The following is a 19255-nucleotide window of genomic DNA, read 5'->3' on the forward strand; positions in this document are numbered from 1 at the left end:
AAATTCTCCATGGATGATTAGTGAAATGGCAGAAAACCCCATGATGATACCTAGGTTACCGTGCCTGTGGCAAAAAACTCTTGTGTGTGTGTCCACCACAGGGTTAGGTGATGAATGAGTGTGACTTGTCAGCTGTGATATGATTTTCGGTTCTATTTTTTGTTCTTCTAGAAACTGCAGGCATGAATTTCTAAACAGAAGAGATTACCTCCTGGGTACTGCCTCTTAGGTAAACTATGTCCTTTGGGCTTTCTTAAATGTTCAGATTAAATGGTTAAGATGCTACAGAACTTTACTTTTATACATGAAAGATCCTGAAAATAGATACAGTAAGGTATTGAGGTAGTCACCATGTGTCATGCAGAAAAGATCGAGGAGAAACAATGAATTTGGTTCCAGGTCAAGTCTGTACTTGAAAGCTGAAGGATCTGTATGTGATTTATGTTGAGTCACATAAGACTACAAGACTACAACCATAACAAGGAGTCCTGAAAACTGCCACCTCAGATATTATATTCTGTTGAATGTTCTTAAAACATTGAGACTGCTATGATTTTGTGTAAAATGTCTTCACTTGAACCCTAATTTCTAATTTGATCCCTGCTCAGAAATTCTCCCATTCCAGAACAGACAGGCAGCCCAGTGAGGCTTAAAAACTGGATATTAATCTATGGAATTTTTTGTGCTTGCACATAATATTTTTCAAACACTGACCCAAGATGTAGGATTTCAGAGCTGCAAACAGTAGTGCAGCTGAAGTGAATTATTAAGCTGAAGTAATTATTAAATCAATAAGTAGAACCCCTTGTCTATCTATTCCCACTTTTTATATATTTGATAGACTTGGGGAAACCTCAGGTTATCACACTCATACTCTAGTTTAATATGTATTTTATTTAGTATGTTCATCAGTGGAAATCAGAGAAACTTCATTGTTTTCATATAGTCATTACCCAGTTGTTGAGCACGCTTCTGTGGAAGGTGAGGTAGAGTTTCAAATTGTCATCAAATAAGGAAAATGCCAACCTTTCATAATCTGTGCCTGGTGCACTACAAGGCTTGATGGTCACATGGAGCTCATCATCTTTTCTGGAATTACAGCTAGGAGGATGAATGGAGAAAACTTCCTGATTCCAAAGAATATGTTTCATTAAATACTGTGTCTAAATCTAAATATTGAATCTGGAAGGCTGTAGTTCTAGGGTCTAATTATTATTCAAGAACAGTAAGAGGAGAACATGAATATCTGATTTCTATAAGTTATCTTCTGAAACTTCTTTTCTATAATAAAAAGTTAAGGAAACTTCAAAACCATTTGTTTTTCCACAAACTTGCTTTTTCTGCATGTTGCCACTTTAGCTGCCTTCATCTGCCATCTTGTGGTATGTTGGCCTAATCTCATGTGTATAGAAATCCACATACATTATTTATTATATTTTACAAAACTTTCCTACCTCACATTTGTAATTGCCAGAGTGATACAATCAGATTTTACTTTTGTGAGCTAATGCATACAATAAGTGAATTTTCATACAGTATTTTCTTTTTAATATGGGAAAAAGAAAGACTGAAAAATCAACTAATTGCAAAGTAATTCTTGTTGAACATATTTCTGTTTATTAGAAATATATTCAAAGGACTTTGTGACTTTGTGTTTACTTTTCTCAATAAATTAGCATTTTTCAATTCAATAAAAGATCCAAGAATAATGTTTCTTGAAGTTTTTGAAAACACTTACTGGTAAAACTAGTAGAAAGGCATTGTGAACACACGTTAACCTTAACAGTAGATCCTCCTCTCTCCCTGAATTGTTTACAAGACCCAGGTACATTTATAGGGGATAACTTAGTCAAAAATATCATTGCAGTGACTCTGATATGTTGATGTGTCTATTAATATCTGTCAAACCTATTCTCCTATTTTCATTACCAGGAGCTTAGTAGGATAAGATAGGACAATCTGTACTGGAATACTATTGGCACTCCATTGGTATTTAGCCTCTGATAAATTTAGATATGCTTATGTGAAGTATTTATATTAAACACATAAGCATATTAAAAAACTTTTTTCTTCATTTTGCCAAAAATAACACAAGAATATTTAAAATAGTGAGCAGAGGGCAAGATGTAAAAGCTCTTTTGAAAATTACCTAAGTTAAGAGTGCCTTGATCCTGCAATTAGTTTCAGACTGAATTCTGTTAACAGATTGAAATTATATGACGTTTATAACTTCTTCTTCTTCTTTGGATTTATCCAAACTTTTCACCCAGCTCAACTTATAAGATCTAACTTTACGGTGAAGAGCTGCAACATTCCTTCCTGGATCTGTCACATGTATAGATATGTAGGACACATAAAATACATGGAAAAAAGTACTTGTGAAAATCTAATTATAAGGTTTTTATTAATTTTCTTAGGCTAACCTTTTATATATACTTAAAATTGTGACATCTTTCTTGTATTTTAACAGTTTGGAAAGCTACAGAAAATCCAATATTTATTATCCAGTTTGGTTAAATATAAAACATGATTGCAAGCAATTTCACAAATATTATCACTGACATTAAAAAATATATCTATATAGCTGTGAATATCCGGAGAAATTTATTTTTTCAACCCATTCTGGACTGTTAACTCTCCTACTTTCTTGACAATGAGATATACACCACAAGATTATCTATGTTTGGTCGGTCCCTGAAAAGCAGTTTGGCTCTAAATCTAAGCATGCTCTTTTCCCAAATGCAGTTAAGCCAGCAATGTAAAGCAACATAAGCTAGAAAATCTCCATGCTTTAGAAATATATTACAAAGCATTCAAAATATAAATTGTTAACTCTCCATAAGGAGATGGGTGTTTTATTTTCAAAAGAAAGATAAAAAAGAATATTGTTCCCAACTTTGAATGAAGCTGGCAGTCCATTTCTGAGTATTAGACAAAAATTAATTTGAACACTAGTAAGAGTAAGATCTAATATTGTGATACCATGGCACAGACTGTGAATTCCAGATTTTACCAGTTTTAATGCTCAGTTCAGTTTGACACCCAGGAGCTCAGCCTTGTTATACAATTACCTTTTTGCAGATATCAGTAAAACTCAGAATTACTGAACTTTGAAATTAGGGACAATTTTTTTCCAAATACAAAACAGATCCATAAGACATTATTTTGATGTTCACATGTCATCATCCATGATCTTTTCCTCCAGTGACCATCTCCATTCTCTTATGAAAGCTCAAGGATTTCTTGTCTGGATTCTATCCTCTGTGGAATAGAATGAGTTATTCATATAACCAGATAAACATGATTTGCTTGCAATTTCTAATTTATGGTCCTGTTACCCCTTTGTTACAATGAAAAGATAAAGCTATCCCATGTAGTAGTCAGGCCCAGGTGTAAGAAGTATTTCATGTGCAAGAGGACGAAAATTGTCATAGTAACTGTCATGATATTCAGGTGTCCATGACTAAAAGTAAAAAAAAAAACCAAAACAGGTGGTTATGGCTCTGTGATTCATTCACTCTATTGTCTGAAATAATGTGTCTAGAGAAAGAAACCATTTTACTACAGAATAGACAAGGTATTTCTACTTGTAGACCTTGTGATAGCTATATAGAAGCATAATAAGTTAACAGAAGCTTAGATGGACCCACAAAAAGATGCTAATGTAGAAGTGCACCATACTCTTTTTTCAAATTTTATTTTTGAAGAGTAAATTATTATAAAGCATCTATGTAAAGCATATATTTGGGCAATTTATTATATTTCCCAATTAGAACAGCTTAACTTATTCTTTAACACATTTTCAGAATTCAGATTTGGGGATCCTGCTTTTACTGTTGCAAGTGATTTGCAATAATAAGTTAGCACTAGCTGAACATTGTCAAAGAAGATGTAGTATTGTGTTGTTCAATGATTTGGGCATAAGGAGATAAGGGGAATAGGGTTTAGTCATAATGATAGCTCAGTTCCAGTGATACCAAATTTACCCTTGATATGCTTAAGAAAAAGCATTGAATCTGTTAGATGAACTGTAAAATTACAAGGATTTGTAGACATGTATTTAGGGTTTTTTTCCTGTGTCTCCTATTCTTACAAAAATTCAAAGAGAAACTTAGGGTATAAAGTGGTTTTATAGAAATTATAGAAAAACCTTTTTTTTTTTTTAATTGGCTGAGCTTTTTTTTTAAAATTTCCTGAAGTTAGGCGTAATCCCTCAAATGCAGTCATCAGTTGGATTTTTTCTTCAACATACCTCAAATATTTTAAATCCTTGAGATAATGGAATAGTTTACTACTTCTGTGGTTTACACAGGGAAACAAGGGCAAATACGCATTCTAGGAAAATTATATCACAAGAAAATGAAAGCCTATAAGTCTTAGAGTTTCAGTTTTGGTTTACTGAAGGCACAAATGTATTTGAGGAGTTGCAGCACAGTGTTAAAATGTTTCAAAGCATCTTCTAAGAAGGGAAAACAGACTACAACCTTTCCGATATGACACCTAATACAGCAAAACAAAAAGGGAAAGGAAAGTCCGTAAGCTGTCTGTATCAAAATGCCCAAACTCTACTAGTTCTACAATCAAGTTAATCTAAAAGAAAAAGTTATAAGGTATTGTGAGGCTTCACCTACATTTTTTTTAACCTATTACTGTATAGAATGTCAGTACTTTGCTAACATAAGTAAAGACTGCTGCACTGGATTGAATCTGAAGTAGAAGCTAAAACAGACCAGACTTAAGTGTTATATATTTGACAATTAAAAAAAAAAAAAAAAAAAGGAGCCCAAAAATAATTGTTCAAGCACTTTTTCTTTTCCTTTGTTTTCATTTTGTTGGAACATCCATTTGAACTCTGACTTCAAATGTTAAAGAACTTCTCTAAGTTCATCTGATAAAACAATACTTGCAGCGAAGTTTATATTAAGTTCAAATATTTTGTTCACAAAAAAAAAAATGTTTGCAATATCTTCTATTTCACTTTTATGTCCTTTACTGACTTTTATGTCCTTTACTGACTCTCTTAACCCAGCATGAGTTATCTGTTGAAGTTCCTTTAGGAGCTTGAAACTTTTACCTTTAGATTGAATTTATTTCCTGCTAAATGCTAAATGAAAAGTGGGACATCTGAAAAAACTGAGACCCTAGGGAACTACTATAGTTCAGGTATCAGCATCTGTCTAGGATAGAGAAGTATTTTATAGCCAAGAGAATTTGTGCAACTGCCAAGTTAGAATAAAATATATTTACTGGCTATAATACTGAAGCAAAGCAAGTACACATATGTTGATTTGTTTTTATGTTGGGCTTTTCAGAGGAAGCCATGGATTCCTGTAATGGCTGTTTTTCTTCCTATATTAAAACATTGCCCCTTTTTTTTTTTTTTAAAGGAAGATGCTATAAAAATGTTTTTGTTGTGACAGTATATTTCTGCATCAGCCCTATCAACAGTATTGCTGTATGATGGCTTAATTAGGTCAGTCAAAACAATATTATTGAGGTTCTGAAAGATCTTGTGGAGTGATTTCTGACTCCCTGTTGGCTCTCTAAACTTGTGGAAAGATTGGAGCTTCGTTATGAATCTCCTGACAATAAGTAGCAATCATATCACTGGCAGCTTTCCAAGGCAACATGGGGAACTTATGGACTTGTCACACTTCCAGGGTGTTGGAAGGTGCCAACCCAACTGTGATTCACTTCTGATTGCTTTTGCTGTCACAGAATCCTTTAAGGTTTCAAGCCTTTGGGGAAATCTCACAGAGGATGCTTGGCAAGATGTAAAGTGTCAGCTAAAGCATCATGTAACAGGGCAGATAATTTGGTAAAAGCCAAGCTGTTCAGGTTTCTTAATGGTTTAATCTGAACCACTACTGTTCAACTTTTTTTTTTTTTAATTAAAGTAATTAAGAGGGTGCTTGTAATGAAACACCTTTAGTAGGTGGTTTTCTGCTTATGAAACAATATGAGGACTCTGAATACTGATTATTCCCCTCCCCCTTTTCCCCTAAGAAATTGCTAATAGTTCATGTTAATTGAGCTAGCTATCTGCAAATCTGGGACTCTACTGGGGCTAGCATAATTCAAGAAAAATCTTTGGGTAAAACAGCAGGATCTGGAGGGAGTTTTATTGGTTTATAAAAGTTTTGTACTTAGAATAAATGGTTTCTTACCTCTTATTCGTGTATTGGAACATATTTAGACACACTGACAAAGATGTTGGTCCATAGTGTAGTTGTGTATGATTACCTAAATTACTTTGGATAGATAGTTTCATAGCTGAGAACATAATTTACTGCTGTAGGAATATTATAGGAGTTATAACAATGCACTAGATTTCTTCTATTAATCAATTCCAGTGAACTATTTTAATTTTATTGTGGACATTGCAGAATATAGGTAGTCATTGTGGAATACTTCTTTGCATGCAAGGATGTAACAAAGAAAACTACATAGTTCTAAATATTTTGATCAATAATTGGTGAATCAGAAGAGAGCTGAAGTAATTTCACATATTTAAACCTATTCAGTATTTTAGAAATATAGATAAATTTTTGCTGTTCTGTACTGACTGCTCAGTTTCTGCATTAAGGAATTATTAGATCTTGAACAAGCCTTGGGAGACAAACCTCACAGAAGATCTGATATTGGTTCAATCTGTCTTCCTACATGTCACATGCTTGTATTTAAATCCCCCAAATTTGTACTCTTGACACAAGAGACAGGTGATTTAGCATCACAAGCTACAATAATATTTTAAATAATTTAAATAAATATCTAAAGGGAAAGATGAAAGTGTCTGGGCATGAATGTGGCACCTCTATTTTGTCGGTTCTAATAAAAAATATATAAATAATGCATTCTGGAATTGGTGCTTTTTCTTGTTTCCCACTAAGTAAATATTCCAACATAGTGATTGATTTGATAATCATATGTTCATGATAAAGTGACTGGGACACTGTTGGAAGACCTCCTACACTTCAAGGCATATGACCACAGCTGATAAAATTTTAGGCTTAGCCTGAAAAAAATCTAGCAGTATCTGTTACATAAAATACCTCTAAGATACAAAGCAGGTACAAAGCAGGAAAGAAAGTAACCTGAGGAAATAGGTTAGTTGTCTGAATGACTGATTATTATCTCTGCCTTAAGGGACAAGACTGAACAGAATACCCTGAACAGAAACCTGTTTAGCTGGGAAAGTCGAGTAACTATTCTCTGAATTTGACATTCTTACTCCTTTTGGAAGGAATAAGCCACTGTGTATTCTTCAGGTCAAATGTGAATTTTTTTAAGCCATCCTGTACAGAAATAGGAAAGCTTGGAAAATACAGGCTGTCTGCCAGCAGAAGATTGTGAACAAGTTAGTAAGAAGAAAATGCATCTTAGTTACAGTATTTTCAAGTAAATGGAAGAATGAATATCTTATCCCTCATAGTGAAAAGGAGAATATTATGTATTGTTTTCTATGGTGATTTTTTTTTGGTATGAATCTATACAGAAAAGTCACAATTGGTCCAGAAGAAGCTGAAGTAAATGTCAATGATCTTGCTTTTCATCAAAGTGTTAAATTTACAGCAGCATCACTTGGCCTTTCATCTCTTTCTTTAGTGCTGTACATGGGCTAACAGCTCTTCCCCTAAAAATCATCCACTTTGTCTTAAAAATATAATGTTGTGTTGAAAATAATAGTATTTTTTCAAAGTAGAGAGAAAATGGTCATACCTGAGGGCATGTGTGGTAAGCATTTTGTGTTTCCATAGTTTACCACTAATCTGATCTTGATCAGTAATTTCAAGTTTTTATTTAAATTGTGAAAATATCAAATGAATATGCATTTAGATCTGTTTTTGTGCTAAAATTTAAGTAAATTTAAGTTAGTGTTCACAGGAATATCTGAGCTGAAATTAAACTAATTTTGTTGAACTGATATCAGTTCTAAACTGTGAAGTAATTACTTGGCTCATTAACAACAGACAAAGGTCTACCTGAGTCATTCTATCAAACTTTTGAGATTAACCTTTTACATTCCCCTTCTGGTTTTGGCTGGAATGGAGTTAACCTTCTCAATAGTAGCTGGCATGGAGCTATGTTTTGGATCAACTTCATTCTGAATTAATTCAAGTGACAGTTGTCACATTTACACTATGCTTATTTTTAGAGGTTCATCTTATAGACCTAATGGGCATTTTTTACCAGGAATAAGGTCAACTTTGGTCAAGACGTTTTGAGTTTTTAACGTGCTTTTACTTACATTTTTACATTATATTAATTTAAACTTTTTAATAAATGGAGTCATCTGGATTTTGGAAAGTTTTATTCCTGCAGCTTTACACTATTTCCAACAATATTAATTTTTAATGGAAATAATATTTGTCATTTTTATAGCATTTTCCATCTCAAAGGAGCTAACCTGCTTCACATACTTTATATTATAAATGGCATGCCTTTTCCACTAATGAAATCCAGTCACACAATATAGCATTAATAGACAGGTTTTTTACCCCTTTTCAGTTTCTATGCTGCTAACCATACTTTTAACACTGAAATTTGTTTTTCTGCAGACACATATGTCTCTGTGTAGCATGGCGCTAATATTAACAGAAATATGTGACAGTTGTGCTAATCAGTGGGATATTGATTGACACAGAAGACTCTTAGACCACAAAGCATACCAAGAAAAATATAAATATTTTGTTCTTATTGATGGAAAACAACAACAACAAAACCTTGAAATAAAGTTAAGAGAAGTAGTGGAAATTTTTTTCCTTTTTCATTTTTTTTTTTTTTTGGCTGTTAGGAGGTTGGGGAATGCTTGGAAGGGATAGATACAGGAATGACTGTTGAAAACAGAAGAATCCTCTGTACAGCTGAGAAGATGAACAGAAAGTAAATTAAAGGAACCAGTAAAACTACTTAAGAAATTTTGTGAATTTTTAGACAGACTAAAAAGGAAGTTATCTGTTTTAACCTTTTGTTTGTTGGTTGGTTGTTTTTTGGTTTTTTTAAAGTAGTTGTAGGGAATGAGGGAAAAAATACAAATTTTAAGTGTTTCTGATTTTTCTACTTTATCAATTTTTTGCTTTGTCTCCATCAAGACTTTTTTTTTTTTTTTTTTCAAATTGCTATATCCATTTAGAATTATTTCCATTGCTTTCCTTTCCCTCTTGGCCAATATTTTCAAAATTTGACAACTGAATTTGACTCTACTCGTTTAAGTACACTAAATAATGATTTCTGAATTGTGATTAATATGTGCATGGTGGCTATATCCTACTCTTGTTCCAGCCTGTAATGAACATATCCTTGCAGATATAGAATCAGAAAGGAAAAGCTCTGTCCCTGATCAACTAAAGTTGCAGAAAACCCAAAATATCCATGATGTGTGAGTTTTAAATGTTTATTTGAACGTGTCAAGTTTTGGAACAAAGCTGAAGACCAATTGTTAGGGAATGTTTTAGGAAAAATTCTGTGATTTTGCAACAGAAGATACACTGCACTAGAGCTAACATCTTCCCTCCTCAAGTAATACTTTATTTAACTTATGCTTACGTGAAATCCAATGATGATCTTATTGCTTTTCAATAATGAAAAACATTTAAATATTTAATTTAAAGGAATGATTAGTAATTTTCGTGAATTGGAGAGATGACTTGCAACTTGGGTAATTGAAGCTATCAAGTTTTATTTGCCTATCTGAATACCCTTATAGGGAATACAGTGGATATTTTGATGTGGGTCTCTATTCTCTAATCATATCCACTGTATTTTCTTTTTCTTGTATGTTTTTTGCTGTAGTAGAAGAAACCAGCAGGAATCAAAAGCTTCACAAAACTCTCTCTTTTTGCATGATGTGCATTTTTTTTAAGAAATAAATCCTAGTCATCTTGACAATGACAATGACAAAACATAGTAGAATGTCAGTCCTTACTTGGAGCATTAGCAGTTCAAAAGATGTTAGCTATTCTTCCTCAAACCTTTGAATTATATAACCTTACATCATCATTCTTTATTCCTTTCTCCTCTCAGACTATTTCTAGAAAAAGAGAGATTAATGTATTGTGGTTGTTAGACTATTTTATGAAAGATGTATATCTCACATCTCTAGCTTGTTATGGGACACCTTAGCTAAATCGGTGGTCTTTGCCAACATGTGCCACTCAAACCTTCTTGTGTACATATAAGTATTCTGAGTTGTAGCTAAAAATACTAGTGGAAGCTATCAAGTAAATGAAAACATTATAGTGAATTCAGCTCTTATTAAACTCACTCACAGAAGTCAGGAATGTTGTATAATATTGTCATGAACCTAGGGCTAAGCTCTAATTTGTGTGCTTACATGAACTTTGAAGGTGGCTGCTAATGCCTCCCTTATCATATTTATATGTCGTTTTAATACTAACTGGTCAAGAGATTATCTCAAATTTTTAAAGTATCACTTAGTTCTTTTCATATCGCATGTAATGTTATTGGAAATATAGATAGTTCTTGTATGAAATTACAAAGCTGGCATTTCTCTCTTTGAGGCAAAAATATTGCAGATTCCTCGGCGTAATTTAAAGTCTGTATCATTAAATGTTACTTTTGTTATTGTATTGAGATGCTGGAATGTGTCCAGAGAAGGGCAACAAGTCTGGTGTAGGGTCTGGAACACAAGTCCTATGAGGAGTGGCTGGAGGAGCTGGGGTTATTTAGCCTTGAGAAAAAGAGGCTCAAGGGAAACCTTACAATTCTCTACAACTGCCTGAAAGGAGGGGGTAGCCAGGTGGGGGACAGCCTCTTCTCCAGGTAGCCAGTGGCACAGTGGCTACAGTGACAAGAGGACACAGTCTTAAACTGAGCCAGGGGAGGCTCAGGGCTCAGGTGGGACATTACGAAGAAAGTTTTCATAGAAAGGGTGATTGGGCATTGGAATGTCTGCCAGGGAGGTGGTGCAGTCACTGTCCCTGGAGGTATTTAAGAAAAGACTGGATGTGGCACTAAGTGCCATGGTTTAGTTGATAAGATGTGGTTAGGTTATAGGTTGGATTGGTTGTTGTCAGGTCACTGGTTGATGATCTTGATCTTTTCCAACCTAGTTAGTTCTGTGTGGTTCTATGATCTTTTATCTGCTTTTCCTAGCAGTGTGCCTGCTGCAGATGCATAACAAAATTTCCATCACTGTATGTGCTCAGAGTTTTTGTCGAGAGTTACAAACAAGACAGCGTATGATATATTTTTAAAAGCTGTGGAAGCTTATTTTGTTGCCAAAGATGGTAATTTGTCACTGCAAAAAGCATTTTGGGGAGATTGTAGGGAGGAGAAAGTTGCATGATTTTCAAATATGTACATGATAAACACTCACAAGACAATGCACTTGAATTCTTAATATAATATGAAATCTTTATTTGAGCTTAGCTCACACATGATTAGACTTTAATATTTTCAAATTTGTTTATGTATATTATAATTCTGCTTTTAATGTCTCTATTTAATAAACAAATGTACGTCATGTATAACCTGTTGCCAATAAAACTTCTGGGACCTGTTTCTAATATTGAAGACTGCAGGAGACTTCTTCCTTTTCTTTACCCTCCACAAATAACTGGAAAAAAAAATCATGTAGCATTTCTAAATCCACCTAAAACTTTCCTTCTCACTGTGATGTTTTAGGCAAGATTATTAATGTATGTATGATTAAAGGTCGAATACATCCTCCCTCTTTGTGAACTTGGTATCATAATTTACTACTTAATTCCAAAGTAAAAAGCATTATACCTTTAGAAAATCGTTAGAGTTTTTTGTTGTTGTTGTTAGCTGGTTGGGGTTTTTTGAACTCTTCCAGAAGAGGTGAGTTATTCACATCATTCTAGTCAGTGATTGTGGATGAAAGAAGCATAGTTTGTGAGGGAAAATAGCTGCAGAGTGTGAAGGACATAGTGACCTCAGTACCAAATGCCCTTGTCAAATCTCCTTTGAACAGTGTGTAGTGGATTGATTGCCCATTTCAAAAAGAATGCCCATATGGCAGAAGAATGAGATAGCTATTCCTGTTCTATGGAAGAGCATCAAGAACTAAACATGTGCCTTGACTGCTTTTTCCCCATTGCCAATTAATTTTAGCTTCCTCCCATTAGAGTAGCTTTCATGAAATACTGAGACAGACTTGTGGCACTTATTGTTATGAATTGTATTAAACTTAGCAGGACTGTCCATATTTAAAAGGTCTTGAAAGCTCACCCTGATGAATGTTTCATTCCTAGAATTCAACTAAGAGAAAACCCAAAAATATGTTAGAAAAAAAAAAGGATTTTCCCCTTAGATTCCCCTAGTGAAAATGGGATGACAGAGTTGGTCAGTAGCAACACAAAATGTCTAGGAGGGATTTTGAAACAGCCTTCTGGCTGTTTCAATGTTTTCAATGTTTCAGTGTCACAATATAATCTGACTGAATCACGTTTATGGATCAAGACATTACGTAAAATGTAAACTTGTCTGGACCCTTGAAGCTGACTAGGTGGACCTGAGCCTCTTTCATTTATATGTTGTTTTTTTCTAGCTTTAGGCAGAATTCATCAAATGTGTATGGCCTGTTTTTTAAACACTTGTACACTGGGGCCACACATTAGGGAGACCAAAGCAAACATATGCCATCCAGAGGTAGTTTTCAGCCTCAATGTTCCTTGGGAGTTCCTTGGGAGAGGTTTCTTGGGAGGTTCCCATGTTTCCAGAAAGACATGTCATACAAAAACTAATATAACAAAAAGCAGAGAAGAGATATATATGGCAATTTTTTAAAGTGTATTCATTAACAATCTTAGCACTTCAGTAAAATATATGATTTTCTGAACAGCTACCATTTTTCTGAAAGAAAATTTTTTGGTATGTTTCCCTGTAAGTTGTTCTCCATCTTATCACCAAGATGCTGGGTAGAAACCCAAGCTGGATTAGCTGGGACAGGCTATTTTCTTAGCATGTGGCTAGATTTTCAATTTGTGCTGAAACAGTGTTGGTAACACAAAGCAGTTTTTGTAACTGCTGAGCAGTGCTTACACAGTGTCAAGGCCTTTTCTGCTCCTCTCCCTACCTCTCCAACAAGGAGACTGCAGGTGCACAAATAATGGGTAGAGGACAGAGCCAGGACAGCTAACCCACCTGACCAAAGGGGTATTCCAGAACATAGGACACCATGCTCAGCATATAAAGCTGGGGAAGAAGAAGCAGGGGGCATCTGGAGTGGTGGCATTTTTCTTCCCAAGTCACTGATACCTGGGTTGGGGCTCTGTGCTCCTGGGGATGGCTGAACACATCCCACATGCCTGCCCATGGCAAGTGGTGGATGAATGCATTGTTGTGCTTAGCTTGGGTGTGTGTGGCTTTTGCTTTCCTCCTTAAACTGTGCTTATCTGAGCTCATGGATTTCTTCACTTTTACTCTTCTGATTCCTTCCTGAGGAGAGGGAGTGTGTGAGCAGACATGTGGTGCTTAGTTGCCAGCTGGAGAAAAACCATGATGCAAACAACCCTCTGTCCAGACTTTATTCCAAAAGTATTAGTGCTTGTATTCAACGCTTCTAGCATGACTGAGCTCTTACTACCACTTTTGCAGTTAAAAATCATCTCAGGTGTTGTGATTGGTATACTTGTTTTGTATTTACTATAGAGCAATTATCATTCAAGTCCATCGTATTCAATTAAAATACTACTGTGAATATGCTCATGGTTTTAATTGTTTGTTTTTGGGGTTTTTTCCTTAGCTCCTGTGTTCCCATTATTATTTCAAATTCATAACTTTAAGAAAATAAATAGATGAGGAGAATTAAATCAGTGGAGTAAACAATAAGAATGAAATTAGATATTTTTGGAATGAGATGTGCAGGATTTTTAATACTTTTCTGTAGTTTCCAAGAGACTTAACATGCTGCAACATTGATACTACTTAGCAATTTAATTGTCTTCATTGGACCATACAGGTAATTTGTAACTAGGTGTGACCATTAAGCACTCAGCATGAATTAAGGAGACAGTATTTGGAATGAGGATGATGTCTTAGTCTAATAGGTTTAGTTCTGATAGCCTGGCTGGCTTTCTGCATATTTAATTTGCTGTGTGCTGCCTGTCAAAGTGACAGGACGAGTGTCATTACTTTCTTCGTCTTCCACATGTCAAACAGAAAGACAATTTTAATTATGGGCAGAAATGGCCAAATGTGTCTTTTTTTTCCCCTGTCCTTGATTTTCAAGATCACCTTGTGCCCTTTAACAGCATTAAGGGCCAAGTAGGAGGGCACAGGCTGGCCTAAGCACGTGGATGTGTTTCTGCAGTGTGTGGGCCATGCCCCTGCCATGCATGTGAGGAAGCTGTTTATACATTTATCTAGTTCTAGGTTGGCTGATCCAGATTGCAAGCAGTGCACAAAGCTGAGACTTGATTATGAACTCAAACAACACTCTATGGTAGTCAGTAGTTGTGAAAAAGCTACATAGGACCTATCAAGACTTGGCTTAAAATCGAACTATGTCAACTACATTAGGAAAACTAAAGATTTTATCTTTATTTTTAAAATATATACAGGATGAAGGGAGCATACATATAAAACAGACACAGATTCATTTTGGTGGACTGAGGCATTCAGTCATTGAAGAGATCTGTGTACTGCCAGACTGGGAATTTTGGTGGTTGAATTGCTTTCTGCAGGTATTCTCTTGACTGATTTTAAACCTTTAAGCAGATCAGTTAGATATCTTAACTCAGACTCTTCAAGACAAATTCAGGTTTTTATTTTAAAAACTTGTTCATTTTTTGCTAAGGAAAAAGGCAGCTGAGAGCAAGGCAGGGGTAAACAAAGTAAACAGTGTTTAATGTCTTTAGTATTATGAGCCATACAATATTTTAAAAAATCATGAAAGACAAAAATTAGATAGATGATAAATGAAAAAATTAGTTTTGGATTCGCCAAGAAGCTCTGCACAAAGTTAGTACAACTGAGGACAAACTACCAATCTTCAATGGGATCTATAAAGAAACATATATCTGCAGTCAATATTATTTCTGAAAAGTTTTTTAAATTTTTCTTCAAAATATTTTAGAAATTAAAATTAGGAAAAAAAACTCGACTACCAAGTTGCTGGATTTTTTTTTCCTTGCTTGGTTGGTTATTTTGTTTTCTGGGGTTTTTTTGTTTGTTTTTAGTTCTTTTGTATGGTTTGGTTTGATTTGGTTTTTTGCATGGGAGCCATTTAGATGCAGAAATGTAAGCATGGCCCTCTTATGAAATTTATTTTTCAGAAAAAAATAACAGCTTATTTTGAATTTCAGATTTTATAAGAATAAAAGCATGACATTGACATGATTTCACACTAGTACTAGTAGTAGTGTATTATTAGATTTGTAACATCAATTTTATTACATTCAGGGTTAGGTTTTCTTAATCTACTGCCTTTATTTATAATGTAAATTTAATTTAACTTTTGAAAAGTATTAATTTGTTTTGAAATTTGTCAAAGTCCTTTCATAAATTTCTTCCTTTCACAAGTATTACCACATTCACTTTTGAAGGTCAAAAATACTTTCAATAGTTTTACAGGCCAGATGGCAATGCTTTTGCATTTGTACCTCAGACTTTCACACTGTGCCTCATTCCCATTGAAATTAGAAGGAATGGGACATCTTGGCATGTGTCCATAGTGCGTTAGTAGGGCACATTAGAGGACAGGGACTATTCTCTCTTTGCATTAGTAATATTCCTACTTGTTTTGTTGCCTGAGCCAACATATTGTGTTCCCCTTACAAAGAGAAGATTCCAAGCACCTGTCTCTTCTTGTTTCAAATAGAGGAATAACAAGAGCACGGAGAGGGTTTTGGATGAATTTTTACTTTCACACTGCACTCAAATCGTAGTTTCAGAGATATTTTATTTTTCAGAACTTAAGCTCGTGCATTATTTGGACTAAGTCCAAATAATTAAACTATGTCCTAACTTTTGAGAATTTTTGATATTCTTGTTCTTGTGGTAGAATTTGTATTTCCAAGCTGTATTAAAATGGAAAAAAAAGGTAGCATTTTAATGAAATTTATTTACTTATCTCTTTCACAGATTTTAGCTGCATTTGCTATGAGGCATAGCCATAATACCAATGGTAATTCTAATTTTATGCAGTTTCAGTTACTGAAGTTTAACAAAGCCAGGAATACAAAATTTACTATGGCAAATGTATCTCAGGAATACACAGATGAACAGCATTTTTGCTGTTGGAATGCAATTCATAGCTGAATTTCATTAGCTAACATTTCCAGTCTCATTTTATGGCATTTTTGGTATATATTTTAAAGAGGCATTCAATTTTGGTTTTTATTAAAGATGAGAATTCCAGGAATCTACAAGACTGAAATATCCATTTTACAAAAACATATTTTGCCAATTGCATTCCATATTTTATAGGACCTTTTTATCAAGCTCTTGAAAAGTCAGTTGAATTCTTCCACTTTTCAGTTGCTGAGGTTCTTTATAAGTCAATAGATGCACCTGGTGTTTCTTGGAAATTAGCATTATTCCTGGTATGATTCAAACTTATCACTGATCTTCATTGTTCCCAGAGTCCTTCACCTGGCTGCAAGTTCCAGGTGCTCTCTTTCTTAGCTGAGACTACCCTGCAATTCCCTGTAATTCTCACTATGCTTAGTGAGTGAGAGAAAGAGGCTTTGTGCAGCTGAGAAAACTGAAACTAGGTGATATTTTTGACTATCACCCTTACTGTTTGTGCCTAAATACACATTGACTGAAAAAAAGACAAACACTACTCAGTAAGTTCTTCCCATTGTGCAGGAAATTTTTAGAGATTCTTAACTTTTTGTTGATTCAAAGAAACATCAGAGAATGCAGATTCCCATGCTTTCCTGGACAGGAAAGCAAGGCTGAACTTCTTATTCTTTAAGGAAAAGTCTGAAACAAATCCAAGTCAAACTACTCTAATGTGGTTTCCTATTTGACAGTGAATGTCACTTTAGAAACCTCTGAATTCCACTTTACCTCAAACTGTGCTTGTTCATATTACAGTATCCATTTTCTCATTCTAACATTCGTTTACTTGTGTAATTTGTTCTTTGTCTATTTCTGTTTACTCAATATTTAGGAAGTAATGATAGGTCTCCTTTTGGTCAATATGGTTTCTATCAGCATCTTGTAAAAGTTTTGACTGCAGGTTGACAAGCTGTGATGCAGAATTGCTGATGTTAGTGGAATCTACCTTATGCTGATATTTGTTATTATCTGTGCTGAGGTGGGCTTATACAATTGATGCACGCAAAATTAAGTTCGAGGAGTCTGAAAATATTGTACAAGTTGTGAAAAATATTTTCAGATATTCTTGCTCTATTTTAACATTTCAACAAATGTTTATTTGTTGTAACTTTGTGTTTTGCTCAAGACATATTTTAAATTAATCTTGAGTTCCCACTAAGACTTAGAAAACAGGTGGATTAATAAATGTGTTTTGCTATTTATGTTAGGTTATCCAATGTCCAAAAATCCCAAAAGAGTTAACTTGTTGGGCCATGTATCCTGTGTAAAGCCTATACCTTTCTGTGCTTAAAATTGCTGTCTGGCACAGTGAAAGATTTTATTTAGTATTCCCTAGGGAATAGAATAGAACATAACCTCTGTTGGATTAATCTATAACCATTTCTACTTTTATCCTAATTGTCCTCAAAGATGTGGTTTTATCTTTAGATAAAATTTAGCTATAACAGGTTGCATACTCAGAGATTAGGAAGCTGAGTTTTATACTTTGAGTCTGATGCCAATGTAATAACAGACAACATGCTAAAGGTTCACTGTCTGATTAGCTGTCTGTCTAGGACAACAATATGCATGCAGAACTTATGAAATTACTGATGCCTTTCATGTAATGTGCTTCAAAATATATCAAGTATATTAGCATTTCTCTAAATGCTTAATTCTGTCCATTCTGTGAGTAATGAATTTACATTTCAAAACTACAAAATATTCTACCAAGCAGAATTTTTACTTTCCCAGTGAACACTAAGTTAAAGGTCAAAATTTATTGATACGTATGAAGGCCTGTTTTTTATTTCAATCAGTTTGCTATTAGGAGTGCTCATTATGCTGGCAGTAATGGTTTATGTACAAGCCTGTGTTTGCCTGTGTGGGCAAATACATCCATTGCAAACTTTTCTATTTTAGTTTTGTTCTTCCACAGCTGTTCCTACATATATTTCTGCTTCAGTAATGAAAGAGAAGTCTCTGCCAAGTCAGCCTGGATCTGCAACTGTAAATTAGGCCCCTAAGGATTCACAGAATCACCACTTTAATTTTCAGATTTTCTACGGAAAGATACGTAACAGCATTTCTAGAACATGTCCCAGTGCTTTGTGGACACACACAGCGATCAACTGGAGATAGCCATCCCATGAAATATAAAATCACTTCATCTTGTCTGACTTCCAAAGAGTTTAAATCCTCAATTGAGAGAGAAATTATGAAAAAGAAATGTTTGTGGTTATGTTTGGGATCATGCTGGTTAGCCACCTGCTAACCAATCTATCCCTCTTTAGTTTAAATGTTTCTCCTCCAATAAGTGTGTGTTCAGCCTCGGGGCCCATCAAAGTCTCATATTTATGTTTGCTGGGTTTGCGATGTGCTGCACTCAGCTGCAGAAAGAGAAATTTCTACAGTGTTCTCTCTCTGCCCTTGTGGTAACTGGCTGGCTATGTAAAAACCATCTAAAGATTAGCAACTGCTCATAATTATTTTATAATAACATTTTAGTCATGCTCTTTTCTTTGTTAGATGTGAACATTAAAAAAAAAAAAAACTAAGAAAGGATTTTTTCTCTTTTTCATGTCAGAAATGAAATATTCTTTGTACAGAACCAGAGGTTAACTTAACTAGCATTAAGTTAACTTAAAAGTTAAGACTTTTCTGAGGCCATGGGGTTTAGCATATCTTTTTTAGCATATCCTTCAAATTAAAACTATCAGATTAAAGCATCAATTCTGTCAACACAAAATACTTAAAACCTTCCTATGAGATATGCAGCTATCTGTGCAAAAAATCCCAAACTTGAAAGCTATTGTAAGGCTATGATACAATTGTTGGCAGTTTTGTCTCACATAAATTTATTTCTTTAATCTTGGAATAGCAATTCTGTTTCTGAGATATGTTAACCTTTTTTTCTCTTCAATCTTAGGTGAGGAGATCATTTATAGAAATACTTAGGTTTTCTTTCATCACAGCTAGGGTATAGTGAATGCTTAATAAATAT

Source organism: Pyrgilauda ruficollis, unplaced genomic scaffold, assembly GCF_017590135.1.
Source record: "Pyrgilauda ruficollis isolate IOZ18807 unplaced genomic scaffold, ASM1759013v1 scaffold37, whole genome shotgun sequence".
In the NCBI taxonomy this organism is placed as follows: Eukaryota; Metazoa; Chordata; class Aves; order Passeriformes; family Passeridae; genus Pyrgilauda; species Pyrgilauda ruficollis.